Consider the following 20762-nt stretch of genomic DNA (forward strand, 5'->3'; position numbering starts at 1 on the left):
GTATTGCCACACTGTTTTACCCTCACTTTGTGTTGTCTGAGTAGTGTTATGCCCATGGTAAAAGGGGAGCAGGCGTTCGATGGGACAATCCATGGTCCATGTGGTTTTGACTAGCGGACCACGGCACCCGGTGAACCCCCATGTCTCCACAGCAGTGTTTGTGGGGGAGTGTTTTGTGCAGGAAGTACAGTGAGGTGAAATTATTCAGGCACAGAGCATGGGAGATATTTTTATTTATGGAACAGTATAATGATGCTTTCATTTTTAAGGGTACCATGATAGGATGTGCTGCTGAAGACAAAATGACAAGTGTTGTGAATTCTGCTCTTGGGCTCCCTCCGGTGGTTGTAAGTGGTAGCGCTGCTGTCTCTGAATCACAACATTTATCAGGTGTGTTCACTTTTTGCAATTTTGACTGGGCTATTTAGTCTTGCTTCACCCTTTAGTCAGTGCCAGTTGTCCATTGTTCCGGGAGGATTCAAATCCCTGCCTGGTCTCTTCTGCTTTGCAGTTCATTTCAACAAAGATAAGCTCTGGCCTTGATTTTTGCTGTCCACATGCTGTGGCCTTATTGTTCAGTTCTTTTCCATGTTTTTGTCTTGTCCAGCTTGGTCTGTATAAGGATTTGTTTAGCCAAGCTGGTATCTCTGGAGATGCAGATATACCCTCCATATCTTTAGTTAGCTGTGGAGATTTTGTATTTTCTGTGGTGGATATTTTCTAGTGTTTTAATACTGACCGCATAGTACTCTGTCCTATCCTTTCTATTTAGCTAGAAGTGGCCTCCTTTGCTAAATTCTCATTTCAGTCTGTGTATGTTTTTTTCCCTCTCCTCTCACAGTCAATATTTGTGGGGGGCTGTCTATCCTTTGGGGATTTTCTCTGAGGCAAGATAGTTTTCCCTTTTCTATCTCTAGGGGTAATTAGTCCTCCGGCTGTGTCGAGATGTCTAGGGAGCGCTAGGTACATTCCACGGCTACTTCTAGTTGCGGTGTTAAGTTCAGGGTCTGCGGTCAGTACAGGTACCACCTTCTCCAGAGTACGTCTCATGCTGCTCTTAGGCCACCAGATCATAACAGACAAGTCTGGAGATAGAAGCTCTGGGCATGAAACCTCATCATGCGTCTGTGCTACATGGAGACAAAAGGGATGGGAAAGTAATGAATTCAATCAGAGAGGATGTCACTTATAAAGTACCGGATGTAAAAAAATTTTGTGATACTGACTAAGTCTCATCAGTGCTGTGTTTCCTGCATGGTCCACAGCCTGATGGCTGGTAACAACAACTTCCAGAATCTCCTTAACATTGTTAAGGACATACTGGGTATTGTAGGTTCATGCAATACAAATGTACATGGGCCTGACCTGACATTACAATTGATCACTCTACTAAGCTTTGCGCTGCATTCATGGACTGCTGGTGTTTCTGGTGCTACATTCATGAACTGATGGTGTTTATTTCCCTGTAATCATGTATTAACTATTGTTTTTCTGGCGCTGCATTCATGTGCTTATTGTGGTTCTGGTGCTGCAATCATGTACTGACTGTTTCTGGTGCTCCATTTATGTACTGATGGTGCTTCTGATGCTGCATTCATGTATTGACAGTGGTTCTGGCACTGCATTCATGTACTGATGGTGGTTTTGGTGCTGTACTCATGAGCTAACAGTGGTTCTGTTCTTGTTCACATGTAGCAATCCATAACATGTTTCCTGGCTATGTTACAACTTAAAAAGTGTGAAACCTTGAAAATTGAGATTAATAGAAGGATATGATGAGTTACTGTTTCAAAAAACTCAGTTTAAGATAGTGTGTATTAACAATGATTTTTTTGCAGCAGAAACTGAGCAAAAACTCTCCAAATCCTTCTCAAATATTCAAAATTTGGTTCTGCTGATGTATTAATGTACTGCTTATGGGTCTGGTGATGTACTATTCATATAACTGCCCCTTTTAAAAAAAATTGCGGTCCTTGGAACTGGTTCAGTGTGGCAATTTGGCCCTTGGACTAAAAAATGTTGTGCACCACTGGCCTATATGGTGATATAACACTGTGCACTTGAAGAGAATTCTGGTACATGAGGCTAGATCTTGTCATGTCACTTTGCAAAGTAAAAGTTAAAACATTTAAGCAACATTGTTCTTTGATCAGTTCATGTTGTGTAGCCCTAGATTGCTTTGTCAGAACCTGGATATTAAGCATCTAACAATCATTGGACCATTTTAAAAGTTATTTTTTTTCCAAAGAAAGAATAAAATGCTGCTTCTCTAAAATGGGAATATACAGCAGCTGTTACCAGCTATTTGAAGCCTATTGAGCATGAACTGGGCTGCTGAATAATGCAGACAAGATAATGAACTAGAGACAAATGATCCCAAGAGGGCTCCTGCTGGGTTACAAGAAGAATATGCTTATGAGCTAGATTTATTATCTTAACATCGCTTTTTGTGACCTCCAATTAGAATAAATACCTGAGACTTCAATAAATTCGATATTCTTAGCTACATTTGAGCTAAAGGCTTTAAAGTGAGAAAAAAGCTAAAATTATAAGTCTCATTGAGCAGACACCATCCCGCTAATTTGGTGAACATAAGTCAGGTATGCAGTGACTATGTTTTCCTCCTGAACTGCTGGCATAGCCAAAGCTTTGTTCAACATGGAGAGTTCTTATAGGTACTGTGAGAGTGGAGATCTATACCATAAAAGAAGTAAAACCAGCAAAGTACTTTCTGCACCAGGATAGTTTGGTAACCTATTTATGCCACAGTTTTTATTCACCAACTAATCTCATACTGAAAAGTAAAGGGAAAGAAGGAGAGAAAAATAAAAATGACATTTTAAGCCCTTAGTGACAGAGCCATTTTTGTCCTTAATGACCAAACCAATTTAACAATTTTGACCACTGTCACTTTATAAGGTTAAAGCTCCTGAACGCTTCAATGGATTCCACTGATTCTGAGAAACTCGCGCGAGTCTCTCACATCAATACCCAGCACTGCCGCCGGCACTCAGGACCAGGGTGTGTGGCTGCATAGAAATACATGTTCGGAGGGCGAACTGAGCATGCGCCCATTTTCTTCTAAGGAGAAGATGCCGAGGGCCGGGGAAAGAGCCGGAGGGTCCATTGACACCTGAGGTACCCCGGGAGGTGCTCGGGGGACCCCATTTCTCTCTCCTCTGTTATGCTAGATCATATCAGAGGAGAGAGAAATTAATGGGAAATCATTTTGCAAATCAAATTGCGATCGCCATTATTCCGTGATTAACGGTGATCACGAGACTGGGAACGGTAAAAACCAACCCAAATCATGTTTTCCAGGGTCTCGGCTACCCCTCTTGGTGCTGAGGAATAAATACCCTTAACTGCCGCCGTTAAAAGGTGTTTCGGTGGTCGTTAAAGGGTTAAATGCTTGTAAATAATGTAAGCTATTACTATGTAGGCAATTTACTGTTCATTTAATTAGGCAGAACTAATATTGGAGACAGAAATTCAGCAATGAGTAAAAAATAGTATAATCTTTTATTTTCTTGAATATTTATCCTTTGCTGATTTTCTCCTGGTAAAAAATAAAATGTATTCTAATAAATATATGAGAAATAGTTTTGCCGATAAAAGTAGAGTTTTCAGTTAATTGCTATAGAATGAAATTTCTCCAAAAGACCACCTCTTTCTTAAACCATCTTGTCTGAGATTTTCTGCTTCTACTCTTTGCTTTTTCCTCACCGTCTTCCAAATATCACTTTATTTTTTTTTCTGTCGGCATAGTCATATGTAAAACATTGTCCCCCCAAAAAAATTTGGTTTGTGCTACCATCTTATGAGACCTGCAGCTTTTTTTTAAATTTTTTATAGGCCTGCGCGAGTGCCTGTTTTTTTTTGCATTGAATGGTGTTTGTTTGTATTGCTTTTTATTATTTTTTTAAAAAACATTTTTTTATTTATGCTTTATTCCTTAGTCCCCCAGTGGACCCTAAGCTATGATCATTTGATCGCTTATACTATATACTGAAATACTACAGTGTACTTGGCAGGCTGGGCTTCAAAGGAGGACAGACCTGGCACTGAATGGTGCCTTCATTTGGTCCCCAGCTTCCAAGCCATCTCATCAGCACTCCTTGATCACATTGCCGGGAGTTAGGGCAAAGGGAGCCATTGTACTCCTAACCAGCATTTAAATACCGCTATCACTGATTCACAATAGCATCTAAATGGTTAAAAGGCAGCTATCTGAGCTAGCTCCAGTCACTTCTATTATAAGTAAATGCCAACTGTATAACACAGCCAGCACCTGCTGGGTATGATGCAACCATAGTACCTGAGCCTATTCCATACATCCCTTGTGAATATTTGTTATATGGTCACAAAGGGGTTAAGAAGACCACACTCTTACCACAACTAGATGCATAATAGCCATCTTCTATGAGAAGTCAATCCCCCTAAAAGACCACTTTTTCAAGCAATTTTAAATGGTCATCTCAAATTGATTTGGAGGTATATAAAATATAAATGTAGTCATATTGGGGCCGATTCGTCAAGACTGGCATAGATTTCAGTCTGCACTAGTTTTGTAAATGAGAGCCAATGTGTTTAGTGTTGAAATTCCATCAAGACGGAAAAGAGAGGCTAACACTTTCCTGGTGCCTATTGCAATGCTGGTTAACAGTGCTTGGCGTGGTTCCACTATTCTACCTCTTTCACTGGTCATCATGAATAATTTTCCACATTATTTTTATTTTTGAGTAATTTGCTTAAGAATTGCTTAAAATGTGCTTTTTGTTTCTGACTAGTTAAATTCCAATAATTTCTTGAAGGAAAGATTTTTATATACCCTGTCAAAAGATGTGTATGTGTACAATTTTTACTAATTCCTTAGTTCCTATTACACGTCTTAACCATTGTACATGCATTGTTATAAGAATGGCAATCCTATGCTTTTTGCATGCAGCACTATTTTTCCTGTTAAAACGACGGACTCCTCATACCACCCACAGATCTCGCTACACAGTAGGTCAATGGGTTCTTTCAGGTGCAACTGGTGTCCATCATGCTAATAATCCGGCAAAGCAGTTTAAATATAAGCTAAACTACTAATTTGCAAAGAAATAAAAAAACCTGGGAAAGACAAAATTAGGCGGGGGTGGGGTGGGGGCGCTCTCTAAGCGTAGTGAATGAGATATATAGTATGGAGGTGAGTGAATCAATTGCTTACCTGAATAGGTTGTGCAATGAGGCACAACACTAGAGGTAGCTTTCCTCTACCAGAAAATCCTCCATGTGAAAATAGGATATGGATGTGGGTTTCAGAGGTACTTCCATATAAAGATATTGATCTCAATGAAGTGTTCAGGGGGCTATGTGGCCAAGAGTATAACATCTCCAATGGATAAATTGAAATATTTTATTTATTCCTGCAATGTCAGCAAAAGTAAAAAAATCTTTTAAAATATAATAAAATCATTAAAAACACAATGTGTTTCAGCCTTATGGGCCTTCATCAGGTAGCGAACACAGTGTGTCTCTATTGGACTATTTCTACCCGAAACCATTAATTGTGGGGGCGGTTTCTTTTACTGGGAATCCAGTCGCTACCATAGACCCTACATCACAAATTTAAATATAAACAATATACACATTTTTTAGTTATTATTTTATTTCAGGGTCTTCTAAAATATTTTTTGAACGTTATATTTGTGAGATCTAAGATGTTGTATTGTTTCATTACCGACCAACAGTATTTCTAAATTCGGTCACAATAGATTTTGATATATAAAAAATGCGGTACAGTATTCGCAAGTTGGAAGTAATAAACATCCTCCAGGTGTGAGAATCCGCCGTATCTCACTGGGTGTACATAGAAACTTCCTACCAATATGTATTCATGGGAATCATGCACTCTTTTGATCTTTGTCTGCTGTGATGGATGTTCGATGGATCACACAAGGGATAATTCCACACAGATTGACGACACCAAGTGACTCAACAGTTGCATTGCCAATTCACTCCCCATCTTGGTCTCCCATTGCAACCAACTAGCTTGATATTATTTACCGCATACAATAGGGCCAGGTGAATTCAACTTAAAGACCCACCTGAGGGCTGCAAATGTTATCCAAATGATTCCCCCAGAAAGATTACCAGCAGACAACGATCGACAACGGAAGTTGCATCACCGATTGTACCAGCAACTGTAAACAGAGGTAAAATGTATTCACTTATTTATACGAGTTCCAAAGCCTCGTTAAGTCCATCAAAGTGCCCCTAGGACAGTGACATCCATATATTAACACTACCATTGGCAACCAAAGTAATATTACTGCACATCTGTGCCATCCATTAAAAATGGAGGCAGAAAGTAACTTCTTAGATGATAATCAGGTGCCACTCATAGTAATTTATTTTCAGATCACTTTCACAGAAGATATGCTGGAAGAACAATAATTTCTGTTTGTACCTTAAAGGGAACCTGACACGTGAAAAAATGAGGAGACATGGTTACAGCTGCTGCTCCCTATACACAGAGCAGTGACTGAACTCACGGTGGCGCCACTCCTTATCCGAAACCCAAACACTGTTGGGAGGAATAAAGTTCATTTCCTCCTGGCAGAGGAGCTCTAAGTGTGGGAGCAAGGCAGGTTCAGAATGCTACTAACCTGCACATTAACCCCATATCTGTAGGTCAATAGCGTTTTACATTGTGACAGGTTCCCTTTAAGTGCAACGATTGCGATCAATTGGTCACCCATGCAATCAGAATATGACAAGATAATCATGGATAGTCATGGATAGTACACCTCTAGTTGGACAAGAGCTAACAATTCAGTAATGCCTGTTTTTTATGTAGAATTTATTTTGCTTTTTAATAACTACTAAATAAACCATGACATTTCATTTCCGTCATATTCAGACATTTAAAATGTAATTTTTTTGTGACACAAATTGTAGTGCTCATGCATTGCAAGATTAGTCCTCTTAGAACATTAATTAATTAGCAAATTGGTACATTCTGATAAGCAGCATGCTTGTAGTCACCATCCACAATTTGCCCTAGTTTGACTTCAATAAAACTTTACAGCATGTGATATTTAATCAGTTCTTTTTTTTTCTGAGGGCGATGGCAAATGAGTAAAAATTAGTTGGGTTAGTGGGTATGATAAATTTATATGCATACGAACACCTTACAACAGCCACTGAATTGCTAAGGGAATTACTATATGAATATATCCAAGTAATTATAGGTTTTAATGATTTCCTAAATTATATCTGAATCAGGAGAAAATTGATAAAATACAGTGAATACAAATATAATTTTATGCTATCTTTATTGTATGCTTATCGGGTGGAGACCCTTTTAATAAAAGAATTAATGAATTAAATAGTTAATTATGAACACACATTCTTCCTGGTCATTAGGTTCTTCACCATAGACCTGTCACAACCGTTCTAATTATGATTAATATGTTATATTCAATTCCATCTCCATTCACTTGTCAAGTACAAATGCAATGACTATTATGTGCTCAAAGTTCAAAAACAGAGACTGATCCGCTCTTGACCTTATAGTTTATTCATTATCACGCTCATATTTGTCAGGAAGCAAAGGTAATCTGATGTTTGGCTTTAATATTGAGAATGTATTGCTTGTATGACATTGTGTGTTCATGCTTAAATTTTCCGATGCTCCAAATTGTGTCACTAGGAAAAAAGTCTCAATATTTTGCTAATCGTGGTTAAAGTTCCTGACTCTATTTGCATTATAACCACAGATGCCTACTAATGCATAAAAGGAAGGAAAACATAGACGAAATGTGCCCTATTTATTTCATTGTCAAGCAATATTAGTATTTATTAGTAAATATATGGATGCATTTTTATATATTATACCTACTAGGTTGGTTATATCTAATAGAAAAAAAATGTCAATGGGACAGATTAACTATCAAAAATTTGCCAATATTCTGGCACAGATGGCATGTGCCATATTTATTGTGGGTTTTAAATAATTTTGTTCCCCAGTAGAGTGGCTATGAATATTTGTACATCACATCAAATTTATTAAAGGTGTAATTATAAGTTATTATTATTATTATTATTGAAAGTAAGCAAAAATATGGTGCAAGCTGATCGGTTGTCATAGCTTGTTTGATGTACAATAACAAATTGTATTGTGGTACCGTGTTAGCCAGAAAAATCGATGTGAATACTTTTCTGCCCAATGATGACAGAAGTATTCTAGGAGTGATACCTTTATTGGCTAACCAGAAAATAAAATGTTTGAAAGCTTTCAGAGCACAGTGGCTCCTTCTTCAGGCCGATTACAATCTTGCCTGAAGAAGGAGCCTCTGTGCTCTGAAAGCTTGCAAACATTTTATTTTCTGGTTAGCCAATAAAGGTATCACTCCTAGAATACTTCTGTCATCATTGGGCAGAAAAGTATTCACATCAATAGCTTGTTTGGAAAGCTTTACGTCTATGATCATACTATGCGAATAGAATGTCATTGTTCTGAGGAGCATAGAATTATAGAATCATAGAATGGTAGAGTTGGAAGGGACCTCCTGGGTCATCTGGTCCAACCCCCTGCTCAAAGTAGGATTCACTAAACCATCCCAGACAGATGTCTGTCCAGCCTCTGTTTGAAGACTTCCATGGAAGGAGAACTCACCACCTCTCGTGGCAGCCTGTTCTGCTCATTGATCACCCTAACTGTCAAAAAGTTTTTTCTAATATCTACTCTGTGTCTCCTCCCATTCAGTTTCATCCCATTGCTTCTAGTCTTTTCTTGTGCAAATGAAAATAAAGATGATCCTTCTACAATGTAAGGCTTCTTTCACACTTCTGTCTTTGAGCTCCCGTCGAAATCCGTTGATTTTTGAAAAAACAGGATGCAGCAAATTTTTCTGATGGATCCTGTTTTTTCCCATAGACTTGTATTAGCGACGGATTGTGACGGATGGCCTTCCGTTTCATCAATAGTGCACTGGATCCGTCGGAAAATTGCTGTCCGTCGGGCGGAGAAAACGTTCAGAGGAACGTTTTTTCTGCACGTCGGAAAATCGCTCAGCGATGGGTCCTGCACTGCCGATCGTTGTCTATAATGGAAGCCTATAGGCGCAGGATCCGTCGCTGACTGAAAATCAGGAATCCAGCAATGGATGCCGTCTTTTCAAACTGAGCATGCGTGGAAGAATTTCCCATCAGGGAAATTCTCTCTCTCTTTTTACTATTGATGCTGCCTACTGTATGCAGCATCAATAGTAACAAGATAAATTGTTAAAAATAATTTAAAAAAATAAAAAAATCGCAATATTCTTACCTTCCGGCATCCCGTGCAGCGTTACCGATGCTCACCATGCTCCCGGCAGCTAGCGTTCCCAGCAATGCATTGCAAAATGACCCGATGATGTCGCCGTCTCGCGAGACTGCGATGTCATCAGAGCTCATTGCACGTAAGGCATTTCTGGGAATGCCAGCTGCCGAGATCATCGCGAGCATCAGTAACACTGCGCGGGATGCCGGAAGGTAAGAATATTGCGATTTTTTTTTTTTATTATTATTTTTAACCTGTGTTGTGTTATGTATGCATACACAACAGGTGCACACAGTCTCGACAAGTCCATCAGAAAAACGAGCCTAGTGCACCCGTTTTTTGCAATCTGCACAGGATCCGTCATTTCAACATTTTGACGGATCCTGTGCAGGTTGTAAAAACGGAAGTGTGAAAGAAGCCTTAGTGGGGAGCTGACTGTCAATCAGCATAACGTCGGTAGTCACGCCTCATTGACAGAGCAGGGTGGAATTGAAGCCTCCATTCTGTCGACATGACATCAGCAGAGGCAGCGTAATAGGTTGTAGGAGTAGTCTGTGTGCCCCCTTCCCGTGTCTCTCCCTACATACTATCTTTATTGGCAAATTATGTCTTAAAGTATCAGTTATTCATGATCTTATTCTTATGTGCCATAATGAGCTTTAATTGCTGTACTTGTAACCATTTGGGACTTAATCCAGTTCTTTTCTACTGTATTGTGCTCACCTGTAGTACACACTTGTAGCTCTAAATTGTAATTGTTAGTCCTTTATTGTTTTTTGCACTACCAGTGCTGTGTTGTGTCTCCTTGCACACACATGTAGCGAGCTATTATTAATTTATATATTCCATGCCATCTCAGGTTTTAGACTTGCTATTGCTAGTCTTTCCATTCACTGTTATATGTATCCCCAAATTATACGTATACTTCCATTCCTTTTGGGAGAGCACAGTACCCAGTTTTGGGGGTTACGTTGCCTCTTTTATCAGGAACCTATTTTAATCCTGATGTGGATCATTCCTGATATTAGCTGTTTTAGCAGACCTTCCCATACTTAGATGTAATTTTTTGTAATTATCAAATAAACTATATATCTTGTATTTGGTTGCTCCTTTGTCTTGTTCTTTTGGATATTATTTTAATTAATCCATTAGATAGACAAATCTTTTTTTGTCTTCTTACAGCATAATATTTATATTCCAAATCTGCTTTGTTTTTTGTTTGCGTTCATGAAGTACATTTTATTTTTTTATAATTCAAGTGGTTGCATGTATAATTTACACTTAATAAAACTCAAGACTGTAATTGACAAACTGCATATTATTGAACTATTGTGAATAGTGATTAAGCTCAAGTGTGGATATTTAGAGATTTCTATGATTAACTAATTGCTACTCTTCTCCCATGGCATGTCATTGTTAGTAAGCCTAATTGCCAAAGAGCATTACAATTATGTCATAGAAATTCATCATATTTAATTAAGGAAATATCTTATAGCTCTCTCTCCTGTGCATATCATCTCAAGAACAGAGCAGATTCTCAAAAGACATGAAAATAGATGGAGCCAAGACTAAACTATCATTTTCTTGTTTCTTTGTGATTTGTGCTTGAAATATTGGTGAAATGCTTGTGCACATGAAAGTTAATACTTTCTTCGGTCCCTTTATTACTTATGAATAATGCAACAATACAATGATGATAATTAATAGAAAAAAATGCATTCAGTTTCAGTGTCAAGGATAAATCTAGTAATTTTTAAGCATTAGGGTAGTTACTATTAGACTCTTAGCATGCTTTTTATGACAGTTTAAGTACAACATAAATATAAACAACTTAAACATTATACAGTATTCCCAAAATGAATGGTCCATATCAAAGCTAATAGATATTTTCCTATTAAATTGCTATTTTATCATTAGTTTACTTAGTGTTTGGTTACACTATTTTCCTTTCTAAGCTATTGATCTAAGGATCCCAATGATTACCAATGTACCCTATTGACATCAGAGTTCTGACAGGCGTTCTGTAGGCTCGGTACCACATACTGTATACTGTGCTATTATTGTTGTCATTAACACTGGAAATCCTGGTTTTCCTCTAATGAGGGCTTACAACTCAGAGCTTTAGGCTATGTGCACACGTAAGAAAAGACGTGCAGAATTTTCTGCACAAAATCCGCATCTCCTGGCAGAATCTGCAGCCGCGGATTTGCCGTGGTTTTTATGCGGATTTTGTGCGGTTTTTATGCGGAATTGATGCGGATTTTGTGCGGATTTTTTGCGGTTTTTGCCACTGCGGATTTTTATCATGGAGGGGTGCAGAAACGCTGCAGATCTGCACAAAAGAAGTGACATGAACTTCTTTGAAATCCGCGGCAATTCCGCACTGATTTTTCCGCACCATCTGTACAGCTATTTTTTTTACCCCATTGATTAACATTGTACTGTACATCACAGTGCGGATCTGCAGGAAAAATCCGCTGTGGATCCGCAGCAATTCCGCACCGTGTGCACATAGCCTAACAGTGCCATACTTAAGAGACAGTTGTTTGTCAAACCCTATCTATCCAGGCTCACCCATACACATGGGCATTTGGCTTGGTCCATTGTTCTTGATGAACAGATGGGAAAAATCATTGCAATTTCTGGACACTGTTTTTCTCTCCTGAAAATAAATTTACTAGGGAGTTAAACTGGAATAGCTACTGAAAAACACAGAGCGCATAGTCCAAGAATAAAATTCCTAAACTTTATTGAATCCAGCAAGTCATATAATTATATATACGGTAATGTACATGTACCAAGGCAAAGTCGAATAAAGCAGGGACTCAGATAAAAAAAGCATATGTATCACATATAGTATTAAGGCATGGAGAGTATATGATTCAAATATGTAAATTTAGAGAGTGCAAGTACCTATAGAGTTCTACACATCAATGCATAACAGAATTCAGTAACACATAAAAGGCCATATGGATGATCCATCTATGCTCCCAATGACTTCAAGATCAGATAGCCCAAATATAAAACTGCATTGCTACAGATACACATAAATGCACTCTTACCCAGTGTTCCCCTGCATGTGGTATACCGCTAGCAGCCCCAACACGCTTTTCACGTTGGCTTCCTCAAGGGACTGTAGTTGCTTGTAGAGAGTTAAAATGCCAGATCCTTTACTCCTTGAACATCTGTCAGGGGAGAGTTTGGAGACCGCCATACACATCAGATTGCTGGCAAGTTTTCTGACTTTAATCTGATGTGTATAGGGATCAATAATCATTTTACTTTGAATAGCAATATTAGCATTCAGAAATGACAGTAAACATTCTCACATTGTTAAAAAATTAATTCTGGCAGAAAATACCTTCAAGTGCCACGTCAAAATGATTTTGAGCAACTTGTTGTTTAACAAAAATATGGCAACTTTTGGTGTTTTAGATCAGTCCTGGACAGATTCTTGAAAATGGGTGAAGCAGGGGCAAGACCCACCCATCTAGTTAATCAAAATTAAACCAGCCCCTGGTGGTTGTAACATTTCTGGTGGAGGCACATGCCAGTTGTAAGATGGACATAATTCATTAAGTGGCATACCTTTATAGTTACGTTCATTAAGACTGACATGCAAAATACCAGTGATTCCAAAGATATACCGTATTTTTCGCTTTGTAAGACGCTCCGGATTATAAGACGCACCCCAAATTTTGAGGAGAAAAATAGGAAAAAACTTTTTTTAATAAATTGGTGGGGCGTCTTATAATCCATGCGTCTTATTACTTACCAGGGGTTGTGGCTGCGGTGGATCAGGGTCCCAGGGTCGTTGCTGGAGGCAGGAGTGGATCATTGCTGCAGGCTGGGATGAGGAGGTCTGCAGGGGGGCTCCTATGCAGCAGGCTGGGATGAGGGGGTCTGCAGGGGGGCTCCTGTGCTGCAGGCTGGGATGAGGCGGTCTGCGGGGGGGCTCCTGTGCTGCAGGCTGGGATGAGGCGGTCTGCGGGGGGGCTCCTGTGCTGCAGGCTGGGATGAGGCGGTCTGCGGGGGGGCTCCTGTGCTGCAGGGGGGCTTCGGGGCTGCAGGGCTGTTTCTGGTGCTGCGGGGGCTCTGCCGACATATTGTGAAAGGCCAGAGCCCCCTGGCAGTTCGTCCATGTATTCCTGTATGACTGACTCCGGGAAAATGGCCGCCGGAATCTCGAGAGATGAGATCTCAGCGCTGAAATCTCATCTCCCGAGATTTCGGCGGCCATTTTCCCGGAGTCAGTCATACAGGAAGGAACGCATGGACGAACTGCCGGGGGGCTCTGGTCTTTCACAAAATGTCGCCAGAGCCCCCGCAGCACCGGAGTAGCAGCGGACAACCGCGGTGGCGGGCGACAGCAGTGGCGGGCGGCAGCAGCAGCGGTGGCGGGCGGCAGCGGTGGCGGGCGGCAGCAGCAGTGGTGGTGGGTGGCAGCAGCAGCGGGCGGCAGCGGACACCCCCTCATCCCCGCCTGTAACGGTAAGCGGTATATCTGCTTTGTAAGACGCACCCCCATTTCCCCCCCAAATTTGGGGGAAATAAAGTGCGTCTTACAAAGCGGAAAATACGGTAATCTGCTATCTAACAGCTTTAACATCACAACAGTGAGATTCAGTTTTTATATGATACAAATATACATAACTCATTGTCGGGGAAATTATGAACACCATCCAATACAAAAATTGCAAATATTGAAGCTACTGCTGGTATAGTTGTTTTCATAAGAATATGAAGAACCACTGCCTGCATACATTACTCATTACTGAGTCTGAATGACTCTAAATAACCAATAGAGAGTGAAACTTCAGCTATCGTCATGTCAGTTGAATGATTTAAGAAAAGTTCTATGGTTTCCAATGTATTCTTAGAAAAGTGGTTATTTTGCTTCCTGCTGCATGATGGGACTAAAAGTCAGGATAACTATATTTTACAGAATGTTGCTATAAATATTGACTGGCCTCTGTTAAAGGTTCTAGTCAGGTGGATTCTCTAAGTCATAGGTCTGGATGAGCAGCACAGACCGGAGGTGATAGTGCAGCTGCTTTGATGAATGACATATAGGTCAGATAGGTCCAGGACAGCAGGGTATGCAGGAAGTCAGACAAACATGCAGAGCAGAGACCACCAAATTAATGTGAGCCAGGTGTGTGGCTACACACGTGAACAGGAAAACAGAAAGATATATGCAGTGTAGTATCTTGCAGAAAAGCAATGGTTAATAGCAGTAATCAATGCAAACTGGGACTTGTAGCAAAGAAATTGTTAGGCACAGGATATAAATGAAATATAAGTAAACTGGAGACTCATTTAATTGCAGTGGTTATACTTAAACAGGATAGATAAGATAGGATAGGATAGATAAGTTGGTAACTTGCTTGCAGAGTGTTAGGCCTGTAAGAGTCATGTCGGTCTGGTAGTCGGGGGCAGGTATATCTCGCCCAGGTATTTGTCCTATGTGAATTAGGCCGCTCAGTATCATCAGGATATTGAGGGGTTAATAAGTGCAGGAATAAAGGCTGACCAGCTGGAGGTTTCAGGTGTCAGCCTGGGGCACACAGAATGCCTGTCTGTGTGAGACAAACGTGAGTGGGAGCTGTGCTCATGCACTGTGTAATGTTAGCTGGGTGGGAGAAGCCCCCCAGTTGTTAGTTAGGAACGAGCTTGTTTAGTTAGTGCCGGACAGGCAAGGATTTATGTTTATGTTTTGTTTTATATTTGCTTTCACTTTAATAAACCTGACTTAAGGTCAGTTAACTTGGAAACCTGCTGTCGCCTCAGAGTTCAATGCACAAACCACGTGACCTTTGACCCCAGCAAAGGCGATCCCGGAGTGTTTTGTCACATTGTGGTGGAGAACGCGGGCATCGCGTGGCACAGGCGACAGTATGGAAGACGTGGTGAAAGCCCTAGTACAGTCCACTGCCGTACAGCAGCAGGCCACTGCCGCACAGCATGAAGCTAATCGCTTGATGGCCGCACAGCTGAAGGAGTTATTGGACATGACGGTTGCAGACCGCCAGCTTCTCCAACAGGTGGCACAACGCTTGGTGAGCATGCCTGAGGTTGACCCGGAAGTCGCTCAGGACTTTGAGAAGCTGAAAGTTGAGATCCTGGCCCGGCTGGGTGTAACGACGGCTGTCCGTGCGCAGAGGGTACACCAGTGGACATACCAGCCTGATAAACCGCCGCGGTGTCAGATTTTCGACCTGATCTACTTGACAAAGAAATGGCTGCAACCCGAGGTACTGACAACCCCAGAAATAATCCAGCGGGTTGTCCTGGACAAGTACCTGAGAGTGCTACCTCCAGCGCTGAAAAGGTGGGTAAGCCAAGGAAATCCCACGACAGCGGATCAACTTGTGGAGTTGGTCGAGCGTTATTCCGTGGCAGAAGGACTTCCCGACGAAACCGCTAGCACCCGGTCTGTGCCTTCTCCTCGTGGAACCGGTAAGACTGTTCCAGCGACTACGGGTGAAGGAAAATCGCAAAAAACTGTGGGGGAGGAACCCGGGACTGCTCGCACCCCGAGACCGAGAGTATGGGACGGTGGTCTCAGTAGGGGGCCTGTTAGGTGTTTCCGTTGCCGTGAGAAGGGCCATGTTTCTGCGAACTGTCCTGTTACCACTGAACCTATGCAGTGCGATGTTATAGACTCTAAGAAACGCATGTCTTTGGTTACACGGCTAGTGAATGTGAATGCGGGCCAAAATGATATAGCAAAACACCTGTGTGAATTATCTGTTGATGGGAAAAGTGTTGTGGCGTTACTAGACTCTGGAAGTGTGGTGACTCTGGTGAAAGCTAGTCTGGTGGCACTTCCGTCTGGTTCGTCTGACAAATTCTCTGTAACGTGTGTGCATGGTGACACCTGCTCGTACCTAACAGCGGTCATACCGATTTCCACTCCCTATGGGTCTGTGCAACACAAAGTGGGACTCGTTCCCGCATTGTTACATGATATAATCCTGGGTAGGGATTTTCCCCATTTCTGGCAGTTATGGGAGAATCAGTTGCTCCTTCACGGTAGCTGTGAACCTTCCCCCATGCCATCTGGAGGTCCTGAGTTCCTAGACGGGACCCCACAGGAAGATGTTGCTGGGGAGGTTATTGAATCTAACCTTCAGTTCCCCTTCTAGGTTATGGCGGGGGAAACTGAGGAAACTGAGGAAACTCAGCGAGAGGCGGAGGCAGACAGCCATACAGCACCCTGCCTACCCGATTTGGGAGTCCAGTTGGATGACTTCCACAGCGAGCAAATGAGAGATCCTACCCTGACTCAGGCTAGGAAAAATGTAAAAATGATAGATGGGGTACCCGTAGAACCTGACACTAGGCTAGCGTACCCGTACATGGTTCTTGAAAATGATTTACTCTACCAGGTAGAGAAAAAAGGGGAAGATATTGTGCAACAGTTAGTGGTACCCAAACCTTATCGGCGGAAGGTACTAGACCTGGCCCACGGACATATAATGGGGGGACATCTGGGGGTACAGAAAACCACAGAAAGGATATCGCATTGTTTTGTGTGGCCCGGAATACATAATGATGTGCGTAATTATTGTGAGTCCTGTCCAGAGTGCCAAGTCTCTGCGCCTAAAACTCGGTTCTGTAGCCCTTTGGTACCCCTCCCTATCATTGGGGTCCCTTTTGAGAGAATTGGGATGGATCTGGTTGGGCCCCTTCCCCGGTCCGCACGTGGGCACCAACATATCCTCGTCATCATGGACTATGCCACTCGTTACCCAGAAGCCATCCCTTTGCGTAACACTGCTACCAAAACGATCGCCAAAGAGTTGGTACAAGTGTTTAGTCGGGTGGGAATTCCAAAACAGATACTCACCGACCAGGGGACTCCCTTTATGTCAAGGGTGATGAAGGAGCTCTGCAGGCTTTTACAAATAGACCAGTTGCGTACGTCTGTCTATCACCCTCAAACAGATGGGTTGGTTGAGCGGTTCAATAAAACCTTAAAACAGATGCTCCGGAAGGCGATAGACAAAGATGGGAAGAACTGGGATTACTTGTTACCCTATTTGCTGTTTGCCATTAGGGAAGTTCCCCAGTCTTCCACAGGGTTCTCGCCTTTCGAGCTATTATACGCCCGTCGTCCCCGTGGACTGTTGGACGTCGCAAAAGAAACCTGGGAAGGTCAAGTCACTCCCTTTAAAACGGTGATAGACCATGTAATGCAAATGCAGGACCGTATTGCTGCTGTCATGCCCGTTGTTAGGGAACATATGTTACAGGCCCAGGGAGCCCAGAGGCTAAGTTATGATAGAGGCGCCAAGGTCCGTACGTTTGCACCCGGGGATAGGGTGTTGATCCTAATCCCTACGGTGGATAGTAAATTTCTGGCGAAATGGCAGGGCCCCTTTGAGGTCATGGAACGAGTTGGAGAAGTGAACTATAAAGTGCACCAGCCCGGTAAGAGAAAACCAGAACAGATTTATCATGTGAATCTGATAAAACCCTGGAAAGACTGCGCTGCTCTAACAGCGGATCTGCCCCGTCCGGTTTGCTCACCTACCGTGCCGGAGGTGCAGATGCCGAGACTCTCTCTGAACGACAAAAATCTGAGGCTAAGCAGTTTTTGTTACAGAACCAACAGTTTTTCTCGGAAAAACCTGGCCAGACTAGGCTAGTGAAACATGAGATTGTCACAGAGCCTGGTGTCACAGTTCATGTGAAGCCATACCGGATTCCGGAAGCACGCTGTGAAGCCGTCTCCCGGGAGGTGAAGGCAATGTTGGACTTAGGAGTCATTGAAGAGTCGCACAGCGCCTGGTCCAGTCCAATTGTGTTGATACCTAAGCCGGATGGCTCTATACGGTTTTGCAATGACTTTAGGAAACTGAATGCGGTCTCTAAATTTGATGCCTACCCTATGCCCCGGGTCGATGAGTTGATTGATCGGCTGGGTAAAGCCTGATACATTACGACCCTGGACCTAACAAAGGGGTACTGGCAGATCCCTCTGGCCGAGGCGGCCAGAGAGAAGACGGCATTTGCTACACCGGAAGGGCTGTTCCAGTATATCTACATGCCGTTTGGACTTCACGGAGCCCCAGCAACGTTCCAGAGATTGATGGATCGAGTCTTGAGGCCCCACAGGCAGTACGCTTCTGCCTACCTAGACGACATCATAATTTACAGCGTGGACTGGGAAGCTCACCTCCGGAAGGTACAGGCGGTGATTGATGACCTGAGAGACGCAGGCTTAACGGCGAATCCCAAGGACGTCACATCGGCCTTGAAGAAGCCCGATACTTGGGCTACATGATTGGCAGAGGAGTGGTTAAACCCCAGATCGACAAAATACAGGCAATTCAGGGCTGGCCGCAACCAGTGAACAAGAAACAAGTTCAAGCTTTCCTGGGCATTGCCGGCTATTATCGCCGGTTCATACCCAACTTTGCAGCCATGGCTACCCCCTTGACGGATCTTACCAAAGGAAGGGATTCCGTCATGGTAAAATGGTCCTCAGCGGCTGAAGAGGCCTTCCACAGTCTGAAACGGGCTTTGTGCTCTCAGCCCGTACTAGTGACTCCTGATTTCAGCAGCGAGTTTGTGGTGCAAACTGATGCTTCTGATACTGGTGTCGGAGCTGTACTTTCCCAGGTAAGGGACGGAGTCGAACACCCGGTCCTCTACCTCAGTCGGAAACTGAATGTACATGAGCAGAGGTATGCCGTGATTGAAAAAGAGTGCCTAGCCATCAAATGGGCTCTCGACTCCCTCAAATATTACCTGGCAGGTAGGAAGTTTAGGCTGGTCACGGACCATGCCCCTCTCAAGTGGATGCATCTCCACAAGGACCGTAATAGTCGGGTAACCCGGTGGTTCCTTGCCCTGCAGGCTTACTCTTTCACGGTGGAGCACCGCCCCGGGGTGCAGATGGGGAACGCTGATGCCCTGTCCCGAGTACACTGTTTGGAGAGTATTCTTGCTCGACCTGAGTGGTCTGAGCAGGGGGGGAGGATATGTAAGAGTCATGTCGGTCTGGTAGTCGGGGGCAGGTATATCTCGCCCAGGTATTTGTCCTATGTGAATTAGGCCGCTCAGTATCATCAGGATACCGAGGGGTTAATAAGTGCAGGAATAAAGGCTGACCAGCTGGAGGTTTCAGGTGTCAGCCTGGGGCACACAGAATGCCTGTCTGTGTGAGACAAACGTGAGTGGGAGCTGTGCTCATGCACTGTGTAATGTTAGCTGGGTGGGAGAAGCCCCCCAGTTGTTAGTTAGGAACGTGCTTGTTTAGTTAGTGCCGGACAGGCAAGGATTTATGTTTATGTTTTGTTTTATATTTGCTTTCACTTTAATAAACCTGACTTAAGGTCAGTTAACTTGGAAACCTGCTGTCGCCTCAGAGTTCAATGCACAAACCATGTGACCTTTGACCCCAGCAAAAGCGATCCCGGAGTGTTTTGTCACAGGCCTCTTTCACACTTCCGTTTTTTGCCATCCGTCACAATCCATCATTTGCCATCCGTCTTAAAACTGCATCCGCTGCCCACGTTGTGCAGAATTTAGTACAACGTCCGTCGGTACGTCGGGCAGACGGTTTGCGACGGCCCGGTACCGACGGAAGTGTGAAAGAGGCCTTAGACGTGAACAACCCCTAGTAAGCCGAACTGAGCTGAACTGAAATAAAACTGATTGCAGCATGAAAATTTGTAGTAGCAGAGGAAATGATAAATAACATACTGGAACTGGGCCAAGTGAAGTAGAAGAAAACTTGAGGCAACTGTGGACAATGCTACTTAATACCCAAGTACCTGGTCTCTGCCTCAGCTGTCCTTAAATGGCCTTTGGTGAAGATGTCAATGAAGTTTGACTACTGTAAAGGAAGGTGGCTATAGCATAAGAGACAAGTGGAGCTCGGACATGTGAGTAATGGCCTATTTCATATTAATCCAATTAGCCAGTCTGTTTTGGAAAGTAGTAGAAAAATGAAGTACCTGGAGGAAATTCACAGAAATATGTGGTCAGCAAAATACATAATCAGTTATTGTCTTTGGATTTGTATCCAGACCGTGTTCTAGAAGAGAGTCGTGCTAGAGCTGTGTTTATATTGCAATCACAACTAAAACCATAACTCTATTTCTCCTTTATTAAAAGTTGTTAAAGAGAAGGTCCATCAACAAAAAATATCATATAAACATGTCATAGGTTGACATTAATAGGATCTGTCTGCACTCTATGGCAGAAATTCCTGAAAATCTGAAAAATATCTGTGATATAAAGAAAAGTGAAAACATTAAGTGACAAAAATACCTATAAAACCTATAAATTTGTATATAATATTTTCTTTTAAAAATTAATATCTAACTTTGTTTCAAGTTGTAAGCTACATTACCAGATTCACCAGAAATCATGAAACCCTGTAAAGTTATATTTATAATGGAGCACTGTCAGTGAAAGACTGGGAGCTCTTAAGCTT

This window comes from Ranitomeya variabilis, chromosome 1 (genome assembly GCF_051348905.1).
Source record: "Ranitomeya variabilis isolate aRanVar5 chromosome 1, aRanVar5.hap1, whole genome shotgun sequence".
Classification (NCBI taxonomy): domain Eukaryota; kingdom Metazoa; phylum Chordata; class Amphibia; order Anura; family Dendrobatidae; genus Ranitomeya; species Ranitomeya variabilis.